The sequence below is a fragment of the Paralichthys olivaceus genome, chromosome 4, assembly GCF_024713975.1.
Source record: "Paralichthys olivaceus isolate ysfri-2021 chromosome 4, ASM2471397v2, whole genome shotgun sequence".
Lineage (NCBI taxonomy): Eukaryota > Metazoa > Chordata > Actinopteri > Pleuronectiformes > Paralichthyidae > Paralichthys > Paralichthys olivaceus.
The window spans coordinates 6,290,008-6,304,362 of record NC_091096.1 but is presented as its reverse complement, the minus strand read 5'-3'; the positions used below and the strand labels follow the sequence as shown (position 1 = coordinate 6,304,362).

General features: G+C 43.9%; 1 protein-coding gene across 4 annotated transcripts in view; it reads right to left on the bottom strand.

Annotated features, from left to right (window-relative positions):
• Nucleotides 1–14,355, bottom strand: part of slc20a2 (solute carrier family 20 member 2) — a 40,624-nt gene that overhangs the window by 21,111 nt on the left and 5,158 nt on the right. The window contains exon 1 of one of the 4 annotated variants that reach the window (XM_069523462.1): nt 4,219–4,348. The exons of 2 other annotated variants lie outside the window; for them this stretch is intronic. The gene's annotated coding sequence lies outside the window, so the exon portion shown is untranslated. Of the gene's footprint in view, nt 1–2,207; nt 2,469–4,218; nt 4,349–14,355 lie in introns of those variants that run through there. One more of the 4 variants, XM_069523461.1, reaches the window with a different exon arrangement.

Genomic DNA, 14,355 nt, shown 5'->3' with positions numbered 1-14,355 from the left:
ATTATTCTACTATATCTCTGGTGTGAAATAAATACAGACTTCAGTCTCTTATGGCAGCTGTGGCTCAGGGGAGGGTTGTCCACCAATCATTCACTGTTCAATTCCTGGCTCCTCCTGTCCACATATAGAAGTGTCCTTGAGCAAAACCCTGACCCCCAAACTGCCCCAAGCTGACAAGACAGCTACGTGCGTGGCAGCCCTGGCAGTGTGTGTGTGTGTGTGTGTGTGTGTGTGTGTGTGTGTGTGTGTGTGTGTGTGTGTGTGTGTGTGTGTGTATGTGTGTGTGTGCGTGTATGTGTGTGAGAGAGAGCAGAAATGTAAAGTGTTTGAGGAGGGTTATTACTGGCAGACACATTTTCAAGTACACACAATGAGGACAATGACACACAAAAAAAAACTAACAGGGAGAAACAACTGACTGAACTGGGTCTTCGTGTCGTCTCTGCTCTCCTGTCAAGCACAGCTGAGAAAAAAAGGAAAATTGCTCAATGCGTGTGTTGAATCAAATCTCAACTATTTTTAAACTATCTTTATCTGAGCCTGAACCTCTGGAGGCTGCAGGAGTTTCGTGCCACGACAGAGAAACTGTGTGCAAATCGCTCACTTCTCTAACTGTTGTTGCCGTACAATGCTCATTAATCTGCCTGAGATGCCGCTGCACCACAGCCGAAGCTGCTGGAAAACACTGTGTCACGAGCTGCTGTCTGCATTGACACGCAGCTGCACTAACCACGCAGTGATTCAACACCCCCCGACTCATCAGACAACCAAGGCAGCTGCTGAAAGGATGACAAGTACAACATACATGCAGCATCAGATCATGACTCACAGCAGCATCCTGCCAGCGCTGGCTAATTGTTACACCTGAAGCATCCGCAACTGCAGCCAGAGCCTCCAAGGACACGGGGGGGGGCTCACATCCACCAAACAGCTTGCTGAGTTAAGAGAGGGAGACGTGGGTAATATAAGACAAACGGGAGAGCAGAGGAGCTTTAAAGCCTGGAAATCAACTCCACTCACCTTCATGTCTCCGCACATCAGCAGGAGGCGGCAAAGTAGCGGAGATTAGTGAATGTCAAAGACAAAATGTCAGCGTTGGGGGGAGAAACGGAGAGAAATGGTGCGCTGAATGAAAAAGAAAGAAAATATGGAGAATGAAATGGGGGAGTGAGCACGTGATTGACGGGAAATAAAATTATGAGGAGCGAGTGGGGGAGAACAGCTGATGACAGGAGAGAGAGGAGTGAAAGGGGGGAGCGTGAGAGGCTTAGTGAGAAATCAGCAGGTTGTGGTGGTGTTGCAGGAGAGAGAGAGCGGGCGAGCTTACAAGAGAGCAACAGAGAGAGAGAGAGACACACACACACACACAGCGTATCCAGCTGAGTCTAGACTGCCTCTTAAAGGAAAGCATCCGCATTCACAGCACACATCAGCCAATAACAAACATCGGAGAGGAAGGGGCCCACGTTTGATTGGCTGGCTGTTTGCAGAGAGGACGGCCGGATGGAGGGCAGGCGGCCAATGACTGCGGAGGAGGACAGCAGGGGGGGGGGGGATGAGGGGTACCTGCGTGTGGATGTGTTCTACAGCCCGGAGAAAAGCGTGCACACGGGTCAAGGGCATTCAGAGCTCTACCCTTCCCTCCGTTACTCCGGTGACAACACAATGCAAGTTGTTGACGGGTCAATATGATTTACAGATTCACATGTGAAGACGTGTGAGCAACAGTGTGATGAGCTGACGGAGAAATCCTCCGCAGCAACGAGCATCGTAGGGGATTGTGTAACTCAAAGAATTCAGGATGATGAAATGAGCTTGGCTAGCACACTTCATCTACCTTTCTCTCGTCCACGGTCGTCTCTGAACAGCGAGCCCTCGTGTGACGGACAGAGGCTCTCGTTGACACAATGAGGAGCAAGGACCGGAGTCACTGCAGCCTCATCGCTGTCAACACACAAAGCAGAGTCAAGAGTCCTCGTCTCTTCTGACGTTTCCTCTCTGACGATGCAACAAGACGCATCGAGAGGAAAATGGTCCTCAAAAATTAACCCATTCACAAATCTGTCATTTTCTATTGAGAAAAGCAACAACAAATCATTTTTAAGCACGTCTCTCAAACTTCACCAGATAAATTTAAACATTCTTCATCCACTTCCAAAGAAGCTTCACAGTTTTAACCACACACTTGAAAAACACTCATCACTCACCACTGAAGCTACAGGAATGTCTGGTGCAGTTCAGGTCCTGTTCCTTTTTCGTTCTCACATACTGTGCCAGGACGAGAACAGTGTGTGTGATAAATTCATATGTCCAGTTCTGCTCAGCGCTCTGCTCTCCTGTTTGTTTGAGTCCCTGTGGCTTTTTCTTCCTCTAACGTCTCTCACTCATTCTCCCTCTTTCTGTCCCCCAACTGGCCCTGCCTGCTAAAAAGCCTATCTGCGTCAGCTGCACCTGCTGCCTCCGACTCTGGGCTTCGCAGCAGGGAGGCGCTGTCTCCTAGAACCAAAACACACACACACTCTCTGTACAGTGTTGAGATCAGTCAGCCTCCATGTGCTGGAAGGGGGTTGTTTAAGAATGACAACAACGGCGAAGATGACTGCAAAGAGCCTGTCGCTTTCAACACGAGCTTCAAAGGACACACACACACACACACACACACACACACACACACACACACACACACACACACACACACACACACACACACACACACACACACACACACACACACACACACACACACACACACACACTTTTCTCTCGTCTGCACTGCAGCACTAAGTCACAGTGTCAAGAAGCAACTCACTGTGGTAATCCTTCAGAAGATCTCTTGTCAAGAATTCATCACAGCCTTGAGTCTTAATTAATAGTTTTCTCTGCACATTTCGGCTGATTTACTTCGGTAGAGTGATGATCCTCACTATCACTGAAGTCACAGGCCAGCGGTGAAACTCCTCACAGCACAAACCCATCCTGACACAATATGGCCACTGGCCATTATCAGCTGATGTGTGTCTCTGAATAGTTCTGTCTGTGGGCTCGTTAAAGGCCGATCAAAAGAGCTGATCAGACGAGACAGAACTCGGGAGACAACTTTTGTACGTGCAGCTGAGTCTGGCAGTTCTGTCAGGTGTCTGTAAAACTTGAACTGGGCAATTTGCAGTTCTTACTTATAAAGCAAAGGGACTGTTGAACCACCCAATCACTGCTCACTCACTGTAACAGATGCTTTGCATTGACAGCAGTGCTACAGAGAGGAGAGCGAGAAAGCAAAAGAAATGCAGACGTTGTCCTCCTAAGATCCAGGTTACATTCTGCAAACATGTGTAGGCCGGCAGCAGTTATACAAACAGATTGTGAAGAACATCAGAGCCTGAACTTCTGTAGAAAACAGCATTGACCGACCCTGATGAAAACACTTTGAAAACCAGAACAGATTCCATGAATCTGAGCATAAAACATCTCCAGGGTCCTTGATCTGAGGTGAAAAAACTTCATTCATGCATTCTTCTCATGCCACTGCATGCGTGTGTCCAGCTGTGTCACTCTGCGTGAACTGGTAAAAAGGAGCTATTGCTTAAAAATGTAGAAAGAATACAGTGATGTGTTTTTCTTTAGTTTAGGAATAAATAAGCTTCAAAATTGAGTTTAGGCCGATACAACAAACTAATATTACATTTAAAGTGTGCGATGAGGACAAGAGTTATGTATCATCTATGAGAGACCTTAAAATAATGATTATCTTAACACAACTTATTGTTGATGCAGTTTCTGTTCTGGAAACATTTCAGTATTTCTGATTCAGATATCTGAAAATAAAATGGGTGATTGGCCAAATACTGTTTCCAGTGAATGATGATCTGCCCCCAAACCTCCTGATGGGAGATCCCTCACTTCACGTTGAGTAGATTTCAAGTTTGTTTATCGTGCAGATAAATCACCATCGACCTTCGTGCATCTTCACGTGACATCACTTGAGGACAAGTATCAAACTTCATGCAGATCCCTCCGAGGTCACAAACTTTTTTTCAACACCGTGCACAGTGACAGGTCTTTTCCCATAAGACCTGCACAAACACTTTGAATTGGAAAAAAAAAAATCTTAACACAACAATTTTCCGTATTGAATTGTATTATAAAATTACTTGTTTTCCAATTTGTTACCCACTGAATACAAACAATATTTCATAACCAAGTCACATTGTTCGACTTTACCACTTTCTCGTCTTCTGTCCTTCTCCAGTGGATTTACGAGGCAAGCTGTCGTCTGAAATCCAGTTCCGAAGGATGAAAGTCAGATGGTCAGTGTCACACTCCATAGACTGAGCGAGTATCTGAGTAGAATCACTAAGCAGGCCAAGTTACAACAGCAAACAATCGAGCCCCCCTCTGGCTTTCAGTGTTGAGTAAGCCTTATGTTTAAATACTCTTTTAAGGTCAGCTCTCTCTGGTTTCAGAGCAGACTGTGCAAGTGTTTGACTCCCTCACCCTGAAATGGCAAAGTGAAAGAACCGACTCCTCCCTGACTGAATGTCTGTTTTAAAGTCATTGACACTTTACTTTCCTTAAACTGGACATAGTAAAGTTATAGGGTCACTTTACTGTCCTTAAACTGGACATAGTAAAGTTATAAGGTCACTTTACTGTCCTTAAACTGGACATAGTAAAGTTAAACTGGACATAATAATGTTGTAGGGACACTTTACTGCCCATGAATCGTCTGTGGTGATTTGTAAAGAAACTAACTTGGGGTGAAATAAAAGAAAACATCAAACTTGCGGATACAACAATTGAACATTTCAAAGTGAAAAGTCTTTTCTTGTGAGTTAATCTATGAGGGATTTGACGTTATTCTCCAGAATCATCCTGCTGAGCACAAACACAAACACGATGGAAAAATAAACACTGAGGCCAAAATAGCAGCAACACAAAGGATGCTCTAGATGATGCTTTAAGACCGTCAGAAACTATTAGTCACCTCTGAGAATAAACCACGCTCTCAACAATGATCCTAAGTGACCGATCCAAATGTGCCTCGACTACGAATATAGAGCCATCCACTCTATCACCTGCAGTTGAGGGGGTGGGGGTGTTGGCGAAGCTTCACATCATATGACCGCTGACATGATTACGCTCTGTACCTACCAACAACATGGCTTGTTGTGCGATCCTGCTTTCTTCACTTTCGGCCATCTGTGTCCATGTTCCTGAGAGTCGTCTTACCCTTGAACCCTCTCTCTCTCTCTGTTTTCCTCTCCTCTCTCACCCCCCTCTCCCCTCCCCTCCCACACTCAGCCTCAGCCAGACAGTTCCAGTTCTCTTCCAGGAATAAGCAAAAGGTGCCCAACAGCAAGCCGAGTCCCTTTCGCCCCTGTGCTTCCTCCACTTCACTCACCCGACTTACCCTTCAAATCTCCCCTGCTCTTATTCGTGTAAACGCAGAAATGTTGATCTGGCTCAGAGCTCAGAAAGCACGGCCAGGATCTCTAACCTACCTGCCTCCTTTCTCCACTGCTGAGACCTACAGTTGGCATGCTCGGTGGTTTTTAACTGTGTTACTGGGGCAAAGTGGGCTCCGGTATTAGTGCGTGCTGAAAATGCACCATAGAAACAGACTGCGAGAGAGGCACCGACATGATTAATGATGTTTTAGGCTACGTCCACAGTAATAGGGATTAATTCATCTCGACTGTTTAGGTCTTCCCTACGTACTTAAATGCAGACCGATCAATTAGATCTTAATCAGCGTTCTAAAAAAGGGCATTTATGTTACTATCCTGTGATTTCATGCACCTGGAATTTTACAAACTAGAAAATCGGGTGTAAAAACGTCAGAAACACTGGAAATCTCATAGTTCAAGATGTCTGTATATCCAAGAGGATGGTTTTTATAAAAAAAACTGTAGTTCTTCAGTGTGAAGCTGGATATTTCATTTTCAGTTATGCAGCACAGATGTGGGTATAACAATTATTCATGCCCTTGTAAACTGTCATGTTTTATTGTCTCAAAGAAGTTAAATGTGATTTTTGTGAAACCAATTTATAGAACAAGGCCTTATTCTGTAAAAATAAAATGGTTAATCAAACAAATGAGATTACACTTTGCAGGTACTGTTCTGTGTACTGATACTTCATTTATTATGACAGGTGAAGACTCGCACAGTGTTTCAGTATTTACAAAGTCCTGCATAAGGACAATTAAACACAGAGTTTAAAGCATCTGCATTGATGTGAACATGGACTTATTAAGAATGTGTCATATGACTAAATCTCCAATATGGCAGATTTTCTATGATTTCACTGAGTTATTAAGTAAAATAACAATTTATTAAAAATATAATCATAAATTAGTTGATAACAAAATAAATGTAACCCTAAAGTGTGATTATAGACCAAAGATAGAATTTAACTTCATCGAGCTCTTATTTTAGGTACAAGCTTCTCGTTTTGTCCTGGCAGGGCTGAGTCCTTCTTGTATTCAGAATGACCCTGTTCTGTGTCACACTCACGCTCATTCAACTTTCCTGCCTACATCTGTGCCAGAGTCATCCAGATGACGGCAGACGCTGCATTTGCCACACAACAGAGCACAATACAAAACAATAGATGGTTTTTATCGTCACATCACACAGCTGTGGGACTTCCTCTGTCACAGAGCGTAGTGTGTGGGGACAGACTTCAGGAAAATGGAGCCAATTCATTGGGTAAGAAGACAAGTGCATACTCTCACTGTAGATATTTATCGACCATTGGTACAGCACGGAAGGGTCTGTTTGGTGTGACCTTGGATGGTTGTGTCCTCACAAGTGAGAGAGACAAAGAAGGAGAGGAGAGGAGAGGAGAGAGAGCGAGAGAGAGAGCGAGAGAGAGCAAGAGAGCACTCCCTCCTAAGCTGGATCTAGTGGCCTGTGCCCTCCTGCTCTTAATCCTGGCTTCTAGCACATGACCCAGCTAACAGTATTATGAAGTGCTTTGATTAGACCTGCTGCTGTGCGCACGTAGGGTTAGACGCGACGGCGGAACATGGGGTCCTGTGCTCGGCCACCTCTCTGCAGGAATGCTAGGCCTCTGTAAAGACACATACGTATGCGCACACACACACACACACACACAGCATTAGGAGCGTTTAACCTCGACGTACACAGCCGACACACAGCGGAAGAAAAGGCACGAGGCTCACTGGATTAGGCCTGCGAGTCAGTGAGTCAGCGGATTACCCCTCCACTGTTATTCTAGGTGAAAACCAAGAGTAACGCTGGAAAACGTGCTGCTAGAATTAGCAGTGGATGATAGTTGCGAGGATGGGACCTGGGGAGGGGAATTTCACATGACGACTTCAGCAGCAGGCTGTAATCGCATCAAGGGGCTTGGCATTGAAAGTGAATCAACTATCAAATTAAAGAAAGTTTGCACCAAAATAAACTTTTAATATTGTTTATTTTCTACAATATTAACATGAAGTTAATCATGAATGCAATACATTTGAGTGTAAAGACGGCTGAGGAATTCAGCGCAGTATGGTTTCACAGTGGGAGATGAACTATATGTCGTGTTCCCTGTTGAGAAGATATTTCCGTTTGATCAACAATCAATTGCTAAGAACACATCGAGCTTCAAAGGTGAAATTTAGAGTCTAAATTTGAAGTTGACTTTTTATGCCACTGAGATAGTATTGAATAGCTACATCTATTTTGTTTATCAACTAAAAACTCCACTAAATTTTTACAAAGATAGAGTCCTAATCTTACACCCGATGCAAAGCAGCAACAAGCTCAACCAGCATGTTGTTTAAATAGCAAATGAACTTGCAGCCATCTGAGCACCCACGGTGGAGTTGGGCTTAAAACGAGGTGTGGTCTGGCACATTTGTTATATTTCTATCTTGAGGCCATGGAAAGCGGTCGCGGTTATTTTAAGGCTTTATCAAATCAATACTGTCGGAATATTGGCCCAGTGCACAAAGAACATGCACTGCTTGCCACACACAGATGATCCGCTTGTGCACAGAGTGAAACGGTTTCCTTCGCAGAGAAGGGTTCTCTCTGACTACCGGGCAAATCTGTCCTAGCTGCATTGCAAGTGCACGTGGCTTTAAAAGGGAATGGAGGATGACACACAACCAAAAACACACCCATGATTAATTAAGAGACAGCATGACTATCATGTACATGGTGTGGTGACCTTTTCCCCACTTGCCTGAACTTAATTTAGACCGTGTGCTTAGAAGATAGAGCACGGAACTCGAACTGTCCGAGAGCAGGTTCCTGACAAAAAGCAGCAACCTGCGAATAAATGTTTGCAACAACAAAATCAATCTGGAATCCACGACTGTCACCTGAGTGAAAATCCATGCTGTTACTACGGCTACTACATGCACCAAAGCATGAATGAGTTAATCTTAAAACCACACGGTGCACACTGCATCCAGTGTTATCACATGATTTCAGGAAGGGGTTGCAAACCAACAACTCCGCTACTTGACTTCTAGGAGTGCCGCTCACTTTTGCATTTGTGGAAATTCAGTTCATGCCCCCTCCGACACAAGTACTGTGAAACTGTGTCTTGTTAAGTTGATAAAGAAGAACTTTGTAATACATAGTGAATATTACTGCTCTAGTTCTGTCCTGATTGCCCACAGAACACCACCATTTCAGCCTATTAGACATTTTTTAAATGGAGCTGTTGCATTGCCCCGAGAGGGAGATATTGTGGGGACAGAATCGTTTGAGGCTTTGTGTGACATGAGCAGCTTTTTGTCGCAGCATGCTCGATGCTGAAAGAAACTCATTGTGACAAGTGGTCTGCTGGTGTTCCGGTGATGGGGAGGAGGGGGAGTTTGCCGAGGTCACCTCTAATCCTGTTGGGGAAAAATCATTTCCTTGAAACTTTTTTCCCCCCCCCCCACCCATCGCCTCACATCAGGACACCATCTTGCCCTGGCCAGGAGAAGGCTCAATAAAGTTCAAACGCCCTGTGTTTCCCTCATACACCAGTGGAACAGTAAAATACACAGAGTACAGTATTTCCACTGCCATAAACACCATTTAAAGTCTAATACCCCCATGACCTGCATCTGCCACAGCACAAAATCCTGCTGTCGCTTTCAGCATGTCTCACTGCACCTGCTGCAAGTTACAGGCTACAGTCGCTTGCTGATATACGACTGCCACTTTATATATGTGCGTGCATGTTTTATTTCTTCCCTGTCATGACTTAGTTAAGGCATCAGAGATAGTGTTACTATAAGACATCACTTTGTGTCTCTTTAATTCTAAATTTCAATTTTCCTCTCCCCTGCCACACGTCTATCTGATCTACCTTTCCTCTATCTAATAATTCCAGTCTGTCTGTCTGAGGCTCATCTCGAGAACCGTTTCTCTTATTGACTTCACACTCGGCAGGGGAATTGTTAATGGCCCAGGGAAGTGCGGTGTCACATTTTATGCAATTTGGACAGACACTATATGTTCAACATTAATGAACAGTTGACCAGCGCCCTGTAGCCGCCGCGGCTGAGACTCATCATGGTAAGTGATGTTGTCGATCACAACGGTAACAAATACTGATTCTCCAGTTTGGGGTTCGACGTCGAGTTTCACTGAACAGCTATTTGCACATTTGCCACGGCTCAATTACTGCAGGTCACTGAGCAGTTTCAGACAGAAAGCTGCAAATAGCATTACCACAGACCGAGTAAATATCCCATTCCAAACATGCAGGTTTACAACAGACACTGTAGTAAGAACATAATATTAGAACAAACTGTAACAGCTGAGTTTCATGATGGGGATTTGTGCAATTTTTCAAACCAATGATGTGATTTAATGTATTTTGTTTTCTCTAAATTAACCAACGAGCCTGTGTTTGTGGTTAACATCAACAAGATGACATACCCTAAATTACTGTTTTTCTATATTATGAGATAAAATTATATTCAGACACTTAATTTTGTTATAACTTCAAACTGCAGCTTATATTTGAAAGTCCTTTATTTCATTTAAAAAAAGATTCATAGTTTAGTCCAAGGCGAAAGGGAATCAAATTGTTAACACGTTACAAACAGAGTCAGTGTGTAATGTTGACGGGTTTTGTGACTACAGTTCACACTGAAGCTGGGGGGGCCTTCGCAGCATTACTGGGTGGTCCTCTTACTGTAGAGCCATTACAGGGATGGAATGTTTGAAACATTATGAAGATGTCATCACCTGTTCAGTACAGGGAACCCTGGAGTTTTTCAAAGACACTCAATCCTCGTCTCCCTAAGTTAACCAGCCTGACGTTATCCAGCACAAGGATGTTTGCTGGAGGAGGGACCTGATTACCCTGCACACACCGCCCTCACCGTGTTCTCTGGGGTTTTTTGGGGGTACAAATATTTCTGGTGCCGCACTCTGTTCCAAAATGATTCTGTGTTTGGACTTTCATAGAGCTAAAGAGGAGCAATTATACCATTTACCAATTATATGAAGCTCCACTCAGTTTGAAAACCCTGATTAAATCTGCTTTGAATCCTCTGGTCTCAGCTTGTTAGAGCTTAAGGGCATGAGTCATGATTCATCATATCAGATCACAATAGGATTCTCTCCACAGTATACTATTACACACATATTTAAAGTGAATTAAGGAAACCATTGGTTTTAAAGTCCTGCATCCAGCAGTACAGGAGGTTTTTAACCTTCACAGTCATTAATGGTAAAATAATTGTTTACCAGTTTGGTTCAATGTGAGATGTGACTTTAACACATTGATCAGGCGTTAGGATAAATACTGCTTCATAATTTCACCTACAATGAAATCAGACCATCTTCTCTATGTATTTTCTGTTGCTATGGAGGTATAAAAAAATAAAACTGTGTTGACACAGCGACGCCATAAATGAAGCCATGTATCACGACAGGGTGACAACTCTTTTCCTCCAACCCATTCACCAAATTAGGTAATGTCACCAATCGGCACAGCCAGAAGAACATGGGTTATCAGGACCAATAAAGATGTGAAGCATGCCAGCAGAGATCCTCAGTTACAGTGTGGACACAGGTGGTTCGGGATAGTGTGGGTTTTATTTCTCATTGTTTTCTAAGGGAAGCCATCAAAGGACATGTCACTGTGTCTATACTAATCCATTACAATGACATTTGAGTTGAGAAAACTTACAGCGAACTGCAGAGAAAAATGGATTTTTAATTGGTTTGGTTCTGCATCGATACCATCTGATCTTTTGACATCCTGTCGGCAGCCATGATGGATGTGCGTCAACCGACCGCGCGTGTGTATTTTGAGCGTGTCAAAAAATGTGCTAACTTTATTTTACTATAATCACCATCTGCCGATCAACTTCAGGCTTTGTTGTATTGCCGAGGACTCGAGGAAGTGCAGAGTCGACCGTGAAGTTTTACGGATGAGCAGCTCTGGAGGAAGCTTCAGAGAAAAGGCGGAACTGTATGTGTGAGGGCTTGTGTAGCACACGGTTAATTTACAGCGCACACATACCAGGGTTTTAGGCAACGCAGAACTCAACAGTGAGCTATATCATGTTGGATGTTCCACAGCTCTCTCATTGTGTAACATATATACTTTGCTGGTCAGGCGTGAACCAAGTCATTTGAGTGCACAGATCTGACAGCAGTTTACGGACTATGCATCTAACAGCACATCTTATAACACGTGTGCACAGATTTCTAATCCCCGAGCCGGCACATTTACACATGGATCTTTTTGGTGGGTGATCGCACATGCGACACACAATATGGCAGTGCACTGGTGTCACAGGTGACAGATTTGTGACAACAATCTGAAAGTCAAATCAACCTGTCGAGAGCACATACCTTCATCTCCCTCTCATCTGGAACCAAATTATTTACATTCAATTAAGCAAAATGCCATTGTTCCACCAGGCTAATCCCCACCCTGCAAGGTGGCCTCTGCACAAATACCACCACGCTCCATCTGAAAAACTGCCCCCGCCTTCCAGGCTCGCAGCTTTCTGAGGTGTCACATATCCACCACACGCTCATGTTACTAAAGGCAGCAGGGAGGAGGAATGATTTGGCTAGAAATAGCAGTGTCACATGAGTGTGTGTGGTGACTAGTCAGCCAGCTGCTCATCCTTACATGGAGCCTGTCTCCGTTCGCACAATCAAATGCAAATAGGCGGTAACATTATCAACATAACAGCACAGACCAGCGCAGACAGGTCCGTCATTTATCTCCAAGCCTCGTCACACCCTTCACTACACTCGGGTGTAGAAATATGAAAGCTAGGTTCAAATTGACACGTGAGCTCACAACTGTTCAAACATCAAGCATTCAAAAAGAACCCTGAGCTCCGTTCTCCCACGGAAGAGAATGACAAAGGCTATGTTTGAAGGCTACAATTAACTGAGAAAATACTTACACACAATTCACAATAAAATTCAATTAAAATTGTACAAAAAGGGAACGAGTGGAGAAATGAGAGGGAGGGAGGAGACCAGGAACAGTTGTGTAACCATCATACTTAAGCTGAAAATAATAAGTGATAATTATAGATGTAAAGGTGTTATTAATGAGGGCAGCACCAGGTAACAATAATACAGATTATTATAGTCTGGAACCTGCAGCTCTGGAGTCAGAGATACCTGCAGAATGAGAGAGAGAGAGATAGAGAAAGAGACAGAGTGAGAGACACAGACAAGAACTATAAGCTTTATCAAATAGCTGTGTCCATTAAAGTGCACATTTGAACAGATCATTCACACGGGCCTCTTAGATCCAGTCTAAACATTTACCTCCCACTAAAAACAAAGCATTACAAAGCGACAGAGAAAATCCATAGTGCAATTATTAAATATTAATGTTTTTTATATTGCACAGCCCACACACAGAACAGGAGAATACGACTTTGGAGACAATTTGTAGTTAACAAGGGCACAGACTTGTTTCCATCAGTGTGTCATTGACTTAACGTCTTCCCAAATGCCAAGAATAACTTCTCCCATGATTCTGTCTGTTTCCTCCCTTGCTTATTTTTCCAAACCTCGAACTGACCCCAGAATTCAGTGGCTATATTATGACTCATTAAAGCTTAAGCTCTGTGCACTGCTGGACAAATGTACAAGAATGAGGAGAACGGGAAAAATAACATCCATTCTGTCTTCCATAAATACAACCACAATGCCTCACAGTTCGGCAGTAAAGCCTGTCATTAGCATAGTTAACACCGGGCCAGCACCCAAACAAGAGACGCTCTGTGTGACAGCGCTTTGATACAGACCCTGCGGCTTACAGAAGGCCACCAGAGACACTACAAAACAGCTCTCAGGCCCGAGTGGAGAACACAAACAAGGCCAAAATCACTGCGGGTCAGTGAAAGCCATTCAACGGGCAAAAGCAGTCACACGCTAAATGGTGTAATAAATGACTAATTGTGTACAAGCAAGGTGGTATGAGTTTCCTTGTTCGTGGGAGGAGGCCATAGCTTAAAGAATGGTGGATTTCTTGTGTGAGTCACACTCCCCAATTTAAGTGAGGGTCTCCTCCTTCAAAGCAACAAAGACGGGAAAACCAATAGGAAGCCTATGGCAGGATTTAAGAACTGAGTCAGAGCTGTTTGTAAAGAAGACAGAAGAGGTGGCAACAAATAGCACAATCATTCTGTGTGACATCAGAGCTATTAAAGGGATAGTTCACCCAATAATGAAAATGAAAATCATTATCTACTAGCCACGATGCCGATGGAGGGTTGGGTGAAGTGTAACATCATTAACTGGGGACCGATTCTTCAAACGTAAAAGAAACAAAAACAGAACATGGTTCCATGCTCCTCCTGTGGTGTCATCAAAGTGTCTGTAAGCCCCGTGTGCGTGGGAATGTGAACACATGCTTTTTTTCACTTGGTCCCCAGTTACTTCAATTGTTTTGGATTCGGCTGCAACGCTATTTACCCCTGAAAATCCAAACGTGTTTTGTGGAGTCAAACACGTCACCCACCCCTCCATCGGCACAGTGGTGACTAGATAATGAGTGAATTGTCTTTTTTTGGTGAAGTATCCCTTTAAGCTTCACTTTTGTGGGAAAGAAGAATGCAGGCCTACGTGACATCGGTGACAAGAGGACAGACGAGCATTATGGGATGGCTGTGTATTTAATCGCTTGCATGCTCGCCACTATACAGGAATTCCCTGAAACCAGCTGCACACACATACATGTGTAGGAACCACAAATGTTTTAAATGCAGCCTGGGTATTTTTTTGTCCAGACAACTTAGATCTGGTTAAGAGCTGATGGGGCAAGACCATAAAGATCTGTGAAGCAGTCCAATTAAGAGATGAAATGGTTTGGTTTGATTTTCCCCGAGCTGTAATGGTGCCCTGA